Source organism: Balaenoptera borealis, assembly GCF_965194805.1.
Source record: "Balaenoptera borealis genome assembly, chromosome: 15".
Classification (NCBI taxonomy): domain Eukaryota; kingdom Metazoa; phylum Chordata; class Mammalia; order Artiodactyla; family Balaenopteridae; genus Balaenoptera; species Balaenoptera borealis.
In genome coordinates this window covers 50,437,890-50,457,927 of record NC_138871.1, presented here as the reverse complement: position 1 = coordinate 50,457,927, position 20,038 = coordinate 50,437,890, and positions in this window count along the sequence as shown.

Sequence of the window (20,038 nt, the reverse complement as noted above, 5' to 3'; positions counted from 1 at the left end):
AAGCGGGACCTAATGAAACTTAAAAGCTTTTGCACAGCAAAGGAAACCATAAACAAGACAAAAAGGCAACCCTCAGAATGGGAGAAAATATTTGCAAATGAAGCAACTGACAAAGGATTACTCTCCAAAATTTATAAGCAGCTCATGCAGCTCAATATCAAAACAACAAACAACCCAATCCAAAAATGGGCAGAAGACCTAAATAGACATTTCTCCATAGAAGATATACAGATTGCCAACAAACACATGAAAGAATGCTCAACATCATTAATCATTAAAGAAATGTAAATGAAAACTACAATGAGATATCATCTCACACCGGTCAGAATGGCCATCATCAAAAAATCTACAAACAATAAATGCTGAAGAGGGTGTGGAGAAAAAGGAACCCTCTTGCACTGTTGGTGGGAATGTAAATTGATACAGCCACTATGGAGAACAGTATGGAGGTTCCTCAAAAAACTAAAAATAGAACTACCATATGATCCAGCAATCCTACTACTGGGCATATACCCTGAGAAAACCATAAGTCAAAAAAAGTCATGTACCACAATGTTCATTGCAGCTCTATTTACAACAGCTAGGACATGGAAGCAACCTAAGTGTCCATCATCGGATGAATGGATAAAGAAGATGTGGCACATATATAGAATGGAATATTACTCAGCCATAAAAAGAAACGAATTTGAGTTATTTGTAGTGAGGTGGATGGACCTAGAGTCTGTCATACAAAGTGAAGTAAGTCAGAAAGCAAAAAACAAATACAGTATGCTAACACATATATATGGAATCTAAGAAAAAAAAATGGTCATGAAGAACCTAGGGGCTAGACGGGAATAAAGACGCAGACCTACTAGAGAATGGACTTGAGGATATGGGGAGGGGGAAGGGTAAGCTGTGACAAAGTGAGAGAGTGGCATGGACATATATACAGTACCAAATGTAAAATAGATAGCTAGTGAGAAGCAGCCACATTGCACAGGGAGATCAGCTCCGTGCTTTGTGACCACCTAGAAGAGTGGGATAGGGAGGGTGGGAGGGAGGGAGACACAAGAGGGAAGAGATATGGGAACATATGTATATGTATAACTGATTCACTTTGTTATGAAGCAGAAACTAACACACCATTTTAAAGCAATTATACTCCAATAAAGATGTTAAAAAAAAAAAAGAAAATTAAACTTCACTTACAAATCATAAAAAAAAAAGAATATGAAAACAACCTAAATGTCCATCAACAGAAGAATGGATAAAGAATATGTGGTACATACATACAATGGAATACTACTGAGCCATAAAAAAGAACGAACAATGTCTTTTGCAGCAACATGGATGCAACTAGGATGGATATTCTTTTGAACTAAGAGTTAGATGCCAGAAAGAGAAACGATTCCCTTGACTGTGTAATGCACATTAGAGAATAAAGCTCCTGTTTCTATGCTTTAAAAAAACAAAAAACAAAAAACAAATTGCAGCAGTATTTTTTTGGATCCATCTCCTAGAGTAATGCTAAGAAAAACAAAAATAAACAAATGGATCTAATTAAACTTAAAAGCTGCTGCACAGCGAAAGAACCACAAACAAAATGAAATGACAACCCATACAGAATGGGAGAAAATATTTGCAAATGAATAACTGACAAGAGATTAATCTCCAAAATATACAAACAGCTCATGGAGCTCTATGTCAAGAAAAACAAAACCAAACACCTCAATGAAAAAATGGGCAGAAGATCTAAGTAAACATTTCTCCAAAGACATACAGATGGCCAAAAAGCACATGAAAAGATGCTCAACATCACTAATTATCAGAGAAATGCAAATCAAAACTACAATGAGGTATCACCTCACACCAGTCAGAATGGACATCATCAAAAAGTCTACAAGCAATAAATGCTGGAGAGGGTATGGAGAAAAGGAACTCTCCTACACTGTTGGTGGGAATGTAAATTGGTACAACCACTATGGAAACAGTATGGAAGTTCCTTTAAAAAATAAAAATAGAGCTACCATATGATCCAGCAATCCCACTCCTGGATGTATATCCAGAAAAGATAAAAACTCTAATTCCAAAAGATACCTGCACCCCAATGTTCAGGGCAGCACTATTTACAATAGCCAAGACATGGAAGCAACCTATCTGTCCATCAACAGATGAATGGATAAAGAAGATGTGGTATATATACACAATGGAATATTACTCAGCCATGAAACAGAATGAAATAATGCCATTTGCAGCAACATGGTTGGACCTAGAGATTATGAGACTAAGTCAAAGACACATATCATATGATATCACTTATATATGTAATCTAAAAAAATAAAGGATACAAATGAACTTATTTACAAAATAGGCATAGAAAACAAACTTATGGTTACCAAAGGGAAAAGGACAGGAGGAATAAATTTGCAATTTGGGATTAACAGATACACAGTACTATATATAAAATAGATAAGCAACAAGGACCTACTATATAGCACAGGGAACTATATTCAGTATCATGTAATAACCTCTAATGGAAAAGAATGTGAAAAATTATATATATAGATATACACAGATAGATAGATAGATATTCTGATTTGCTTTTCTTTATACCTAAAACATTATAAATCAACTATACTTGAATAAAAAAATTTTAAGTCAATTAATGTAATTGATCACATCAACAGGCTAAAAAAGAAAAATCACATGATATTATCAATAGGTGTAGAAAAAGCATTTGACAATATCCAACACCAATCATTTAAAAAACTCTCAACAAACTAGGTAGAGAGGGGAATTTCCTAAACTTGATAATGAACATCTACAAAAACCTACAGCTAGTATCATTCTTAATGGTGAGAAACCAGAAGCTTATGCACTATGATAAAAAGAACAAGGAAGGGTGTCTCCTTTGACTACTTCTTTTCAACATTGTATTGAAAATGCCAGCTAATGCAATAAGCCAAGAAAAGGAAATAAAAGATATACACACTGAAAAGGAAGAAATAAAACTGCAAACTGACTGATGAAATGATCGTATATGTAGAAAATCTTAAAGAATCAAAAAACCTCCTGCATCAAATAAGCAATTATAGCAAGGTTTCATTATATATGGTTAACATACAAAAGTCAGTTATTTTCAAATATACCAGCAATGAACAAATGAAATTTGAAATTAAAAACACCTCACCATTTACATTAGTACCTTAAAAATGAAATACTTAGGTATAAATCTAGTGAAATACATACAATATCTATATGAAATATATCAAAGGAGAACTAAGTAAGTAGAGAGATACCCTATGTTCATACATAGGAAGGCTCAATATTGTCAAGATGTCAGTCTGTTCCCAATTTGTTTATAGACTCAATGCAATTCCAATCAAAATCCCAGCAAATTATTCTATGGATATTGACAAATTGATTCTAAAGTTTATATGGAGAGGCAAAAGACCCAGAATAGCCAACTCAATATTGAATGGGAAGAATAAAGTTGGAAGACTGATGCTGCCTGACTTAAAGTCAGAGTCACTATACAGCTACAGTAACCAAAAGAGTCTAGTATTGTAGAAAGAATAGACTAATAGATCAATGGAACAAAATAGAGCCCAGAAACAGACCCATGTAAATACAGTCAACTGATCTTTGGCAAAGAAACAAAGGCAATATGATTGAACAAAGATAGTCTTTTCAACAAATGATGTTTGTTGAAAAAAAAACCCAACGAAATGAACATGGACACAGACCTCACACGCTTGACTAAGATCAAATCAAAATGAATGACAGATCAAAATGTAAAACCCCAAACTATAAAACTAGAAGACAACACAGGAGAAAACCTAGGTGACCTTAGGTATGACAAAGACTTTTTAGATATAACACCAAAGTCACAATCCATGAAAGAAATAATTAAGCTGGACTTCATTAAAATTAAAAACTTCTGGTCTGTGAAAGAAAACGTCACAAGTATAAGAAGAGAAGCCTTAGACTGGAAGAAAATATTTGCAAAAGACATCTGATAAAGGACTGTTAAAAAAAATTTAAAAGAACACTTTAAACTCAACAATAAATAAACAACCCAATTTAAAAATGGGTCAGGGCTTCCCTGGTGGCGCAGTGGTTGAGATTCTGCCTGCCAATGCAGGGGACACGGGTTCGAGCCCTGGTTTGGGAAGATCCCACATGCCGCGGAGCAGCTAGGCCTGTGAGCCACAATTACTGAGCCTGCGCATCTGGAGCCTGTGCTCCGCAGCAAGAGAGGCCACGATAGTGAGAGGCCCGCGCACCGCGATGAAGAGTGGCCCCCGCTTGCCGCAACTGGAGAAAGCCCCCGCACAGAAACGAAGACCCAACACAGCCATAAATTAATTAATTAATTAATTTAAAAAAAAATGGGTCAAAGAGGTTAACAGCTACCTCAAAGAAAATATACAAATGGCAAATAAGCATGAAGGAAAAGATGCTCCACTTCATATTAAAATAACAATGCAATACCACTACACAACTATTAGAATGGTCAAAATCCAAAACCCTGACAAACCAAATGCTGGTGAGGATGTGGAGCACGGGAGCTCTCATTCACTGCTGTTGGGAATGCAAATGGTACAGCCACTTTGGAAGTCAGTTTGGTGGTTTTTTACAGAAGTAAACATAACATACTTTTACCATAAGATCCAGCAATCATGCTCCTTTGTATTTACCCAAAGGACGTGAAAATTTATGTCGACACAAAACCTGAACATGGATGTTTATAGTAGCTTTATTCATAATTGCAAATCTTGGAAACAACCAAGATGTCCTTCCATAGAGGTAAATTGATAAATAAACCGTGACATATCTAATCAATAAAATGTTATTCAGCACTAAAAAAAAAAAAAAAAGAAAAAAAAAAAAGAAAGAGATATCAAGCCATGAAAAGACTTGGAGGAAACTTAAATGCAAATTACTAAGTGAAAGAAGCCAATCTCAAAAGATTACATCCTGTATGATTCTAACTATATGATATTCTAGGAAAAATAAAACAATGGATATAATAAAAGGATGAGTAGTTGCTAGGGGGTTGGGATGGATGAATAACCAGAGCTCACGTGATTTTTAGGGCCATAAAAAATTCTTTATGATACTACAGTAGTGGATATATGTCATTATAAATTTTTCCAGATCAGAAAGTTGGCCAAGTAAGATGCCCCCCATTTATATTCTTTCTCAACAAAAATAATTTGTCATCCTTCCATGAACAAGTGTGCTTTTTTGGGAGCTTTGAGATCCAGGTAGGAGACTGTGAAAACCTGGTGCAGTTCAAGACTAAGGAATGTCATTTTGAGAAAGCAGGCTACTCCCTTCCATGAAGTTTCTCTAAGGTTAACCTTTTAGAAAGCCCTGGGTAATGTATAATAGATAACAGACTGCTTGGGTAACTCCACTTTCCTTTCCTGTGCCCTAATTCCTGCTCTTATGTTTTTAATTCACCGATAAAGAGTGAACTCATGAAAACGCTAGACACCTCATCCTCAGACTCTAATAAAGACAGAGTCCCAGGTTCATACTTTCTCCCTCCTCTCTATTTGCAACTTCACCGTGGGGCCGTTTGGTGTGCTGTATATTCTTCAGGACCTGTGAGTAATAAATACTGTTCTTAAGTTCCGTGATGGTTGTTGCTGAGGTGATTTCTGCAATAATAATAACCACAAGAGGTGATTCAGCCACAACTTTGACTCTGGTTGGGGAGATGTCTGTGGGGCTCTCCACAAGTAGTATGGGCCCAGGCGAGTGCCTCAGGCATTTCTAGCCTATAGCATCACAATCGATATGCTGAGACCAATACAACAAGTGGTTTTACCAGGGGGTAGGGGAAATGGGGAGATGTTGGTCAAAGGGTACAAACTTCCCGTTATAAGATGAATAAGTTCTAGGGATTTAAGATTCAGCATGGTGACTATAGTTACCAATACTGTACTATATACCTGAAAGTTGCCAAGATAGTAAATCTTAAATGTTTGCACCACACACACACAAAAAAAACAACATAATTTAGTGGGCTGATGCATGTGTTAACTAACCTTATTGTGATAATTATTTTGTAATACATATGTGCATCAAATCATCACATTGTACATCTTAAACTCACACAATGTCATATGCCAATTATATGTCAATAAATATAGAAAAATAATAAGAAAAATAAATTTGTCCAAACCCATAGTGTGTACAACAGCAAGAGTGAACTGTAATGTAAACCATGGACCTTGGGTGATAATGACGTGTCAATGTAGGTTCATCAGTTGTAACATATGTACCACTCTGGTGTGGGATGTTGATAATGAGGAAAGCTGTACATGTGTGGAGGCAGGGGACATATGGGAAATGCCTACACCATCCTCTTAATTTTGTTGCATGAGAACCTTTTGCACTGGAATCTCTTGGTGTACTTAATAAAACTTAGATGACTAAGAGGTATAAGCCCAGGAATTTGCATTTTAGTAAGGTTTTCAGGTAATTCCTAAAGACACTAGTATTCCCTTGGATGCCAGCATGGCCTTCTTTCCTAGCTCCTTTAGGTCTTTACTGAAATAAAAACATCTCCAAGATATCTTCTCTTACCACCCTATTTGAAATTGTAGGCTCCTTATTCTGAAATCCTGCATTCCTTATGCCCCCTTCTCTACCTTATTTTTATCTCTAGAATTGATGACTATTGTAAACATATTTTATTACTCATTTATTGGTTTATCTACCAATAAATCGGTTTCTCTTCAATCCAATTTTTAACAACTAGAATGTAAACCCTATGAGAACAGGTTTCTTTTTTTATTATGTTTTATTCACTGCTGAATGTCCAATACCTAGTAAAGCCCTTGAACATCAGCACTCAATAAATATTTGTTAATTAAATGAATCATTCCACCAAGTGTTTTAAGTTTATATACTTAAAATACTAGCATTCTTGCACCTTTTTCTCTCCATCAAAAATAAATCTCAATTCTACCTCTTGCTCTTGAAAAAGAAAAAGCAATGTATAATTTGCATCTAAAGATGAAAGATTCCTTGAAATATGTCTTGTTTGTGTTCTTCACACCACAACCCAGCAGAAAGCTTTTGTGTTCTCTTTATATCAGCACCATCTTTGTGTATTTCTTTGATGTCAAGATCTGGGGTCAGAGACTGGGTGAGAATGAAAGTAAAGAAGAAAATTCAAGGAGTGTCAACCTTAATGGCAGCAATAAATAATGTTTGCTAAAAGCTACCTAAGAATAGATGGCACAGTCTGTGTAGGTGTATGTAAATGATATGCAAATCAGAATCTAATTTTAATGCAAATGTATGTGTGGTCCTCCTAACTATTTCATGCACCTGGATAGAGCCCCTAGGAAAATTCTAGTGGAGAGAAATGTGCTCTCAGCAAAGTTTTAATGACTGGGTAGACTGGAGAGCAGAGGGTACCACACCTGGCATGCATTATAAGTTCTGCTAGTTAGCTGCTAAAAACAAGCTCTTACATCTGGAATATTACTTTGAAGCTTTGGTGAGCTACCAGTTTGAATTGTGAACACCTTAACTTACCTGTTCTATAAGTGAGTATGACCTTGCTTTGCCCCAGGCTAGTGGGAAGTGTTATCAGTTAACAAATTCTTTAAAGCAGGCACATGTGGGAGTTTTTGAACTGGAGGCACTGCCAAATATAAATTATCCCAACTCAGTGCTATGGTCATATTTCATTACAAAACACAATCCAGCCTGTCTGGATTTGCATCCTACTAGTAGTATGAGTTCTATTTCTATGAAATGGAGAAAAACTGTTGGAAAAAAATTTATGGTAAGATAAGTTGAGGTCACTGTAATAATAGCTTAAATACAAGCAAAGTTGATAAGAGAAACAAAGACCCAAAGGAAATGTCTCAGTTCAAAGATGGTAAATGAGATAAAATGATCAAGCACCATTTTGCCCTATGACAGCACTGCAAACTTTGTCCATTTCAGAGAATCACAGATAGTCAAGAGACATATCAATTTATATTTTTATATTTCTATAACCCTTTATTATTATCAATGTTCTTCCAACTCTATTATCTCCACTGATTTTCATGACAACACGTAGCTAGTGTTCTGTTACAAACTATTTTTTTTAAGTTTTTAAAAAGTAAATATAACTTTTGTTTCTGGCATTATGACTAACTGGGTACTCTAGGGACCTTCCTGCAGCAAGACACCATGTATTGAGTAGGAGACATATTTTATGGTATCACTAGTCTAACAGGAGTAACTCTTAATATCCCCTCTTAAAAAACATTCTATAGTGTGAGAGGAGCATGGAGCTAGGGACAGATTTGCAGGTGGGAGATGCAGGATTTCCCAGAGAGCAAATACCGGTAACCTTAATGCTATCAGGATATTGAGCTTTGAGTTAATTGTGTAGTAGGGCAACTTCCGGTACTCTTTCAAGTCAAGAGTGATGGAGGTTGATGTGACCCCAGTTTCTGGGTAGAAGTTTCTGGCCAATAGCAGAAACTTGAGCAATTCTTCTAAGCCCATGCTATTCAAAATGTGTTCTATGGACAAACAGCAATATTATCATCTGGGAGCAGAGTAGAAACCCAGGCTCTCAGACCCCAACCCAAAACTATTGAATTATGATCTGTATTTTAATAAGTTCCTTGGGTGATTTTTATGCACATTATAGTTTGAGAAGAATTGTTGTAAACGGAAATATTTCCTAATATGTGCCCATCACACTGCAATTAAAAGAAGACAATGAGCTCATAGTTATAGACAAACAAGTACATGAGAAAAAAGCCACGTGAATAAAAATCAGCAGGAAAAAAAAAGCAGTATATGTAGTCCTCCAAGAACTGCATAATAGAAATGTCAAATAGCCTAGACCAGATATGTATGAAGACGCAATCAAACAAATCAGTGAGCATGCAGTGGAACATGTCAGGTAATGAACAAGTACATTAGAACCCTAAAAATAAAGCTTCTAAAAATAAAAAATATATAATTATTGAAATGAAAATGAGAAAAAAAATCTCCTTCTGGGAGCCCCATGATTCAAATGTTAGCCAGTTTGATGTCAGTGCATAAGTCCCTTAAGCCATCTTCACTTTTTAAAATTCCTTTTTCATTGTGTCACTCTGATTGGTTGAGTTCCACTGCTTTGTCTTTGAGTTGACTGATTCTTCTTCCTCTCATCTGTTGTTAACCCCTTTAGTATATTTTTCAATTCAGTTATTGTATTTTTTGACTCTGACTTTTATTTGGTACTTTCTTATATTTCCCATCTCTTTGTTGAAGTTTTCACTGTGTTTATCCACTCCTGCCCTGTCATTTAGCATCTTTATTATTCATTACTTTGAACTTAATTAATCTTTTTATGAAAAATAGATTCCATACAAATGGAAACCAAAAGATAGCTGGAGTAGATATACTTAGATAAAACAGACTTTAAAACAAAGACTGCAACAGGAGAAAAAGCAAGGCATTACATAATAAAGGGGTCAATCCAACAAGAAGATATAACATTTGTAAATATTTATGCACCCAACATAGAAGCAGCTAAATATATAAAGCAAACAGTAACAGACCTAAAGACACAAAAAGACAGCAATACAATAGTAATGGGGGGGAGATTGGTTCAAGATGGCGGAGTAGAAGGACATGCGTTCACTCCCTCTTGCAAGAGCACCAGAATCACAACTAATGGCTGAACAATCATTGACAGGAAGACACTGGAACTCACAAAAAAGATACCCCACATTCAGAGACAAAGGAGAAGCCACAATGAGACGTTAAGAGGGGCACAATCACAATAAAAACAAATCCCATAACTGGTGGGTGGGTGACTCACAGTCTGGAGAACACTTATACCACAGAAGTACACCCACTGGAGTGAAGTTTCTGAGCCTCATGTCAGGCTTCCCAACCTGGGGGTCCGGCAAAGGGAGGAGGAATTCCTAGAGAATCGGACTTTGAAGCCTAGTGGGATTTAATTGCAGGACTTTGACAGGACTGGGGGAAACAGAGACTCCACTCTTGGAGGGCACACACAAAGTAGTGTACACATCGGGACCAAGGGGAAGGAACAGTGACCCCACAGGAGACAGAACCAGACCTACCTGCTAGTGTGGGAGGGTCTCCTGCAGAGGCGGGGGGTGGCTGTGGCTCACCATGAGGAGAAGGACACTGGCAGCAGAAGTTCTGGGAAGTACTCCTTGGCTTGAGCCATCCCAGAGTCCGCCATTAGCCCCACCAAAGAGCCTGGTAGCCTCCAGTGTTGGGTCGTCCCAGACCAAACAACGAACAGGGAGGGAACCCACCCCACCCATCAGGAAACAAGTGGATTAAAGTTTTACTGAGCTCTGCCCACCAGAGCAACACCCACCTCTACCCACCACCAGTCCCTCCCACCAGGAAACTTGCGCAAGCCTCTTAGATAGCCTCATCCAATGAAGGGCAGACAGCAGAAGCAAGAAAAACTACAATCCTGCAGCCTGTGGAACAAAAACCACATTCACAGAATGACAAACAAGCTGAAAAGGCAGAGGGCTATGTACCAGATGAAGGAACAAGATAAAACCCCAGAAAAACAACTAAATGAAGTGGAGATAGGCAACCTTCCAGAAAAAGAATTCAGAATAATGATAGTGATGATGATCCAGGACCCTAGGAAAAAAATGGAGGCAAAGATAGAGAAGATGCAAGAAATGTTTAAAAAAGACCTAGAAGAATTAAAGAACAAACAAACAGAGATGAACAATACAATAACTGAAATGAACACTACACTAGAAGTAATCAACAGCAGAATAACTGAGGCAGAAGCACGGATAAGTGACCTGGAAGACAGAATGGTGGAATTCACTGCTATGGAACAGAATAAAGAAAAAAGAATGAAAAGAAATGAAGACAGCCTAAGGGACCTCTGGGACAACATTAAACACAACAACATTCACATTATAGGGATCCCAGAAGGAGAAGAGAGAAAGGACCCAAGAAAATATTTGAAGGGATTATAGTCGAAAATGTCCCTAACACGGGAAAGGAAATAGCCACCCAAGTACAGGAAGCACAGAGAGTCCCAGACAGGAAAAACCCAAGGAGAAACATGCCAAGACACATAGTAATCAAACTGACAAAAAAAAAAGACAAAGAAAAATTATTGAAAGCAACAAGGGAAAAATGACAATATACAAGGGAACTGCCATAAGGTTAACAGCTGATTTCTCAGCAGAAACTCTACAAGCCAGAAGGGAGTGGCATGATATATTTAAAGTGATGAAAGGGAAGAACCTACAACCAAGATTACTCTACTCGGCAGGGATCTCATTCAGATTTGACAGAGGAATCAAAAGCTTTACAGGCAAGAAACAGCTAAGAGAATTCAGCACCACCAAACCAGCTATACAACAAATGCTAAAGGAACTTCTCTAAGTGGGAAATACAAGAGAAGAAAAGGACCTACAAAAACAAATCCAAAACAATTAAGAAAATGGTCATAGGAACATACATATCAATAATTACCTTAAACGTGAATGGATTAAATGCTCCAACCAAAAGACACAGGCTTGCTGAATGGATACAGAAACAAGACCCATCTATATTCTGTCTACAAGATACCCACTTCAGACCTAGGGACACATACAGACTGAAAGTGAGGGGATGGAAAAAGATATTCCATGCAAATGGAAATCAAAAGAAAGCTGGAGTAGCTATACTCATATCAGATAAAATAGACTTTAAAATAAAGACTGTTACAACAGACAAGGAAGGACACTACATAATGATCAAGGGATCAATCCAAGAAGATATAACAATTATAAATATATATGCACCCAACATAGGAGCACCTCAATGCATAAGGCAACTGCTAACAGCTATAAAAGAGGAAATCGACAGTAAAACAGTAATAGTGGGGGAGTTTAACACCTCACACCAATGGACAGATCATCCAAACAGAAAATTAATAAGGAAAAACAAGCTTTAAATGACACAATAGACCAGATAGATTTAATCGATATTTATAGGACATTCCATCCAAAAACAGCAGATTACACTTTCTTCTCTAGGGTACATGGAACATTCTCCAGGATAGATCACATCTTGAGTCACAAATCAAGCCTCAGTAACTTTAAGAAAATTGAAATCATATCAAGCATCTTTTCTGACCACATTGCTATGAGATTAGAAATCAATTACAGGGAAAAAAACATAAAAAACACAAACACATGGAGGCTAAACAATACGTTACTAAATAAGCAAGAGATCACTGAAGAAATCAAACAGGAAATCAAAAAATACCTAAGCACAAATGACAATGAAAACACGACGATCCAAAACCTATGGGATGCAGCAAAAGCAGTTCTAAGAGGGAAGTTTACAGCAACACATGCCTACCTCAAGAAACAAGAAAAATCTCAAATAAACAATCTAACCTTACACCTAAAGGAACTAGAGAAAGAAGAACAAACAAAACCCAAAGTTAGTAGAAGGAAAGAAATCATAAAGATCAGAGCAGAAATAAATGAAATAGAAACAAAGAAAACAGTAGCAAACATCAATAAAACTAAAAGCTGGTTCTTTGAGAAGATAAAGAAAATTGATAAACCGTTAGCCAGACCCATCAAGAAAAAGGAGGACTCAAATCAATAAAATAAAAATGAGAAAGGAGAAGTTACAACAGACACCGCAGAAATACAAAGCATCCTAAGAGACTACTATAACCAACTCTATGCCAATAAAACGGACAACCTGGAAGAAATGGACAAATTCTTAGAAAGGTATAATCTTCCAAGACTGAATCAGGAAGAAATAGAAAATATGAACAGACCAATCACAAGTAATGAAATTGAAACGGTGATTAAAAATCTTCCAACAAACAAAAGCCCAGGACTAGATGGCTTCAAAAATGAATTTTATCAAACATTTAAAGAAGAGCTAACACCCATCCTTTTCAAACACTTCCGAAAAATTGCAGAGGAAGGAACACTCCCAAACTCATTCTATGAGGCCAATATCACCCTGATACCAAAACCAGACAGAGATACTGCAAAAAAAAGATAATTACAGACCAATATCACTGATGAATATAGATGCAAAAATCCTCAACAAAATACTAGCAAACAGAATCCAACAACACATTAAAAGGATCATACACCACGATCAAGTGGGATTGATCCCAGGGATGCAAGGATTCTTCAATATACGCAAATCAATCAATGTGATACACCATATTAACAAATTGAAGAATAAAAACCATATGATCATCTCAATAGATGCAGAAAAAGCTTTTGACAAAATTCAACACCCATTCATGATAAAAACTCTCCAGAAAGTGGGCATAGAGGGAACCTACCTCAACATAATAAAGGCCATATACGACAAACCCACAGCCAACATCATTGTCAATGGTGAAAAACTGAAAGCATTTCCTCTAAGATCAGGAACGAAACAAGGATGTCCACTCTCACCACTATTATTCAACATAGTTTTGGAAGTCCTAGCCATGGCAATCAGAGAAGAAAAAGAAATAAAAGGAATACAAATTGGAAAAGAAGAAGTAAAACTGTCACTGTTTGCAGATGACATGATACTATACATAGAGAATCCTAAAAATGCCACCAGAAAACTACTAGAGCTAATCAATGAATTTGGTAAAGTTGCAGCATACAAAATTAATACACAGAAATCTCTTGCATTCCTATACACTAATGATGAAAAATCTGAAAGAGAAATTAAGGAAACACTCCCATTTACCATTGCAACAAAAGAATAAAATACCTAGGAATAAACCTACCTAGGGAGACAAAAGACCTGTATGCAGAAAACTATAAGACACTGATGAAAGAAATTAAAGATGATACCAACAGATGGAGAGATATACCATGTTCTTGGATTGGAAGAATCAACATTGTGAAAATGACTATACTACCCAAAGCAATCTACAGATTCAACACAATCCCTATCAAATTACCAATGGCATTTTTTACAGAACTAGGACAAATTATCTTAAAATTTGTATGGAGACACAAAAGACCCCGAATAGCCAAAGCAGTCTTGAGGGAAAAAAATGGAGCTGGAGGAATCAGACTCCCTGACTTCAGACTATACTACAAAGCTACAGTAATCAAGACAATATGGTACTGGCACAAAAACAGAAACATAGATCAATGGAACAAGATAGAAAGCCCAGAGGTAAACCCACGCACCTATGGTCTACTAATCTATGACAAAGGAGGCAAAGATATACAATGGAGAAAAGACAGTCTCTTCAATAAGTGGTGCGGGGAAAACTGGACAGCTACATGTAAAAGAATGAAATTAGAATACTCCCTAACACCATACACAAAAATAAACTCAAAATGGATTAGAGACCTAAATGTAAGACCGGACACTATAAAACTCTTAGAGGAAAACATAGGAAGAACACTCTTTGACATAAATCACAGCAAGATCTTTTTTGATCCACCTCCTAGAGTAATGGAAATAAAAATAAAAATAAACAAATGGGACCTAATGAAACTTCAAAGCTGTTGCACAGCAAAGGAAACCATAAACAAGACGAAACGACAACCCTCAGAATGGGAGAGAATATTTGCAAACGAATCAACGGACAAAGGATTAATCTCCAAAATATATAAACAGCTCATGCAGCTCAATATCAAAAAAACAAACAACCCAATCCAAAAATGGGCATAAGACCTAAATACACATTTCTCCAAAGAAGACATACAGATGGCCAAGAAGCACATGAAAAGCTGCTCAACATCACTAATTATCAGAGAAATGCAAATCAAAACTACAATGAGGTATTACCTCACACCAGTTAGAATGGGCGTCATCAGAAAATCTACAAACAACAAATGCTGGAGAGGGTGTGGAGAAAAGGGAACCCTCTTGTACTGTTGGTGGGAATGTAAAGTGATACAGCTGCTATGGAGAACAGTATGGAGGTTCCTTAAAAAACTAAAAATAAAATTACCATATGATCCAGCAATCCCACTACTGGGCATATACCCAGAGAAAACCATAATTCAGAAAGACACATGCACCCCAATGTTCATTGCAGCACTATTTACAATAGCCAGGTCATGGAAGCAACCTAAATGCCCATCGACAGATGAATGGATAAAGAAGATGTGGTACCTATATACAATGGAATATTACTCAGCCATAAAAAGGAACAAAATTGGGTAATTTGTTGAGACGTGGATGGATCTAGAGACTGTCATACAGAGTGAAGTAAGTCAGAAAGAGAAAGACAAATATCGTATATTAACGCATGCATGTGGAACCTAGAAAAATGGTACAGATGAACCGGTTTGCAGGGCAGAAGTTGAGACAGAGATGTAGAGAACAAACGTATGGACACCAAGGGGGGAAAACCATGGTGAGGTGGGGATGGTGGTGTGCTGAATTGGGAGATTGGGATTGACATGTATACAATGATGTGTATAAAATTGATGACTCATTAAAAAAAAAAAAAGAAATATATGAAATAGAGACTAAAGGGACAATAGAGAAGATCAATGAAACAGAGCTGGTTCTTTGAAAAGATAAACAAAGCTGACAAACCTCTAGCTAGACTCACCAAGAAAAAAGGGAGTACTCAAATAAAATCAGAAATGAAAGAGGAGGTATTAAAACTGATACCATGGAAATACAAAGGACCATAAGAGACTACTCTGAACAATTATACACCAACAAACTGGACAACCTAGAAGAAATGGATAAATTTCTACAAACATACAACCCACCAAGACTAAATCATAAAGAAATAGAAAATCTGAACAAACTGATTACTAGTTAGGATATTGAATCAGTCATGAAAACCCTCCCAAGACAAGATGGCTTCACTGGTAAGTTCTACCAAACATTCAAAGAATTAATACCAATCTTTTTCAAACTCTTCCAAAAAACAGAAGAAGAGGGAATTCTTCCAAATTCATATTATGAGGCCAGACTTACCCTGATACCAAAACCAGACAAAGATGCCACAAGAAAATTGCAGGCCAATATCCCTAACTAACATAGATGTAAAATTCCTCAAGAAAATATGAGCAAAATATGAGTAAACTGAATTCAACAATACACTGAAATGATCAGACACCATGATCAAGTTAGATTTATTCTAGGGATGCAAGGATAGTTCAACATCCACAGTTAGTCAATGTGATATACCACATTATCAAAATTAAGGATAAAAATCATATGTTCATCTCAAAAGATGCAGAAAAAACATTTGACAAAATTCAATGTTCATTTGTGTTAAAAACTCTCTAGAAAGTGGGTATAGAAGAAACTTAGGTCAACAAAATAAAGGCCATATATGACAAACCCACAGCTAACATCATACTCAATGGTGAAAAGATGAAAGATTTTCCTCCAAGATTAGGAACAAAAAAAGGATGCCCACTCTTGTCACTTTTGTTTAACATAGTATTGGAAGTCCTAGCCAGAGCAAATAGGCAAGAAAAAGTAATAAAAGGCATTCAAATTGGAAAGGAAGAGGTAAAACTGCCAGTATTTGCAGATGACATGGTATTATATATAGGAAAACATAAAGACTGCATCAAAAAACTATTAGAATAAATGAATTCAGTAAAGTTTCAGGATAGAAAAATCAATATTAAAAAATCTATTGTGTTTCTATACACTAACAATGAACTATCATAAAGAGAAATAAAGAATACAATTCCATTTACAACTGCATCAAAAACAATAAAATATCTAGGAATAAATTTAACCAAGGAGATTAAAGACCTGCATATTGCAAACTGTAAGACACTGATGAAAGAAATTGAATAAACAAATAAATGGAAAGATATTTGGTGCTTACAAATTAGAAAAGTTAATATTTTTAAAATGTCTATACTTCCCAAAGCAATCTACAGATTCAAAGCAATCCCTATCAAAATACCAATGGCGTTTTTCATAGAACTGGAACAAACAATCCTAAAATTTGTATGAAACCACAAGAAACCCTAAATACCAAAAGCAAATTTGAGAAAGAACAAAGCTGGGAGCATCACATTCCCCAATTTCAAGCTATATTATAAACTACAGTAATTTAAACAGTATGGTATTGGCATAAAAACAGGAACATAGATCAACAGAATAGAATAGAGAGCTCAGAAATAAACCCATGTATGACGAAGGTGTCAATAATATACAATGAGGACATGATAGTTTCTTCATTAAACAGTGTTGGCGAAATTGGATGGCCACATGGAAAAGAATGAAACTGGACCACTATCTTATACCATACACAAAAATTAACTCAAAATGGATTAACGACTTCAATGTAAAACCCGAAACCATAAAACTACTAGAAGAAAAAATAGATGGTAACTCCTTGGCATAGATCTTGGTGATAATTTTTTGAATCTGACACCAGAAGCAAAGGCAACAACAGCAAAAATAAAGTTGGACTACACCAAACTGAAAAGCTTCTGAACAGCAAAAGAAACCATCAACAAAATGAAAAGGCAACCTATTGAATGGGAGAAAATATTTGCAAATCAATTTATATAAGGGGCTAATATCCAAAATATATAAAGAACTCTTACAACTCAGCAATGAAAAAACAGTCTGATTAAAAAATGGGCAGAATATCTGAATAGACATTTTTTTCAAAGAAGACATACAGATGACCAATAGGTACATGAAAAGATGCTCAACATCAGTCAGCATCAGGGACATGCAAATCAAAGCCACAATGAGATATCACCTCACACCTTTTAGAATGGCTATCACAAACAACTACAAATAACAAATGTTGGTGAGGATGTGGAAAAAAGGGAACCCTGTACACTGCGGGAATGTAAATGGGTGCAGCCACTATGGAAAACAGTATGGAGGTTCCTCAAAAAATTAAAAATAAACTACCATATTCCAGAAGCAATTCCACTTCTGGGTATTTATTCAAAGAAAAGAAGCAATTACACTTCTGGGTATTTATCCAAAGAAAATGAAAACATTAACTCAAAAAGTTATATGCACCATGTTCATTGCAGCATTATTTACAATAGCCAAGATGGAAACAACCTAAGTGTCCATTGATGGATGAACAGATATAGAAATTATGGAATATTTATTATAAATATATGTGTATGTATTTATTCCATTATATATAATGGAATATTATTCAGCCATTAAAAGGAATGGAATTTTGCCATTTTTGACTCCATGGATGGACTTCAAGGGCATTATGCTAAGTGAAATAAGAGAGGTCAGACAGTGTTTGTCTTTCTGTTTGCCTTACATGTGAAATGTAAAACTAAATAAATGAATATATAAATGAAGCTCAAATACAGAGAGCAGATTGATGGTTGCCAGAGGCTAGGTGTAGGGGATGAGAAAAATGGGTGAACTCTTTTTCCTTCAGTCTAAATAAATTGAATTACTATATAAAAAATTAATAAAAACAACGGATGTGTTAAACAGCAGATTACACATAGTTAAAGACAAAATCAATGAGTTGGAATATTTATCTAAAGAAGCTATCCAGAATGTAGCACTAAGGGAAAACTGATGAATATGAAAAAGAATCTAAGAGATATATAGGACAGATTCCATCTAGTAATGCATATGCTTGGGGTCTTAGAAGGAGATATTAGAGATTATGGAGGGATGCAATATTTAAAGAAGTAATAGAATAAATTACCCAGCATTGATCAAAAATAGTAATTTTAAAGGTCTTCAAAAAACCTGCCTATAGAAATTTAATAGAAATTGAAAATAAGTAACATAACACTAAATACAAAATATCTTAAAAGAGCCCAGAGACAAAGAAGAGGCTGTCTAGAAAGGAAAAATACAATGACAGATTTCTCAAAAGCAAAAAAGAAAAATATTTAATGGAGTACCAGTCAACTTAGAATCATGAAGCCAGCAATACTATTCAAAAAAAAAAAAAGTATAAAATTGAAATACTTACAGGAAAAATTAACTTCAGAGAATTTTCAGTGGACTGAAAGACAATCTGTCACTATGCTCCTATACATTCAATGGGCCCTTTCTCCTCCAACCATGATCCTTGTTCTTAAAACAAGATTGTATAGTTAAACTTTATTTCTCTGTAGTGGGAATGGAAGGTCATTTCTTATCAAGCACATTTCTTATCCATCTTTTCCTCATCAACACAGGAAACTTTTTCTTGTGATCTATTGCATATTTTTGAGATCCATTCATTTGCCTTTTTTTCATGAAATTTCTGTGTGACCAACCCACTAATCCTCCATATTCAAATATGCCTAATCCTCAATATGTATCTGACTAAGGAACTTCCACTCTGTGATCCCAGTAAACCATGCATGCATGATTTGTGTTCTGTAAGAATTTAGGTTTGAGCTGTATTTTGAGCATTTCATAGCCTTTCTACTTTCTTCCTCAGTGAACACTGCAGTATACTGAACAGGAAACCAGGATGTCATTGGCAGAGAAGACTGTTCTAGTGTGCAATTTAAACTTCTCGTCGAGGCATCAAAATAGTTTAGTCTAAAATACTCATATGCTCTTGCTTCCCACCCAGATCCTGACTCTGTACACACCTGAATTCTGGAATATCACTCTTTTCCCCATTCTTGTTTCCATCTGTATTATTTTTGTTGTGTCACACCAATGAAGATAAATTTGTCACATTTAGAACACTGTGTAATCATCAAAGCTTTGAATCCAGGCCAATAATTCAGAAGTCTGGAATTTTCCTGGCATCTCATTCCCAAATTCTCCTTCTTGGAATCTAGGGTTGCCAGGAATGATTGTGATTCTCAAACCTGCTATATCCATAGCCCTTCCACTCTGATTTCCACTGGTCTTATCACTCGAGATCTCATTTCTAATGGATTTTTGCTCATTTCACTGGCAGGGCTTTGACCTTCTCCACATTGTTAATTTTCACTTCTCGTCTCCCTTTACAGACAGCAAGCACCCTGCACTTCATATGGCCAGTGCTGTCAGGGGAGCTCAAAAAAGTGAGCCCTAGTGCAGAGATCTTCCCCTTAGACCAAAGCCCACTCATTCTTCACCGGCAAGCACCGGCACACTGCAGGTGGGAAGGAAGGAGTTG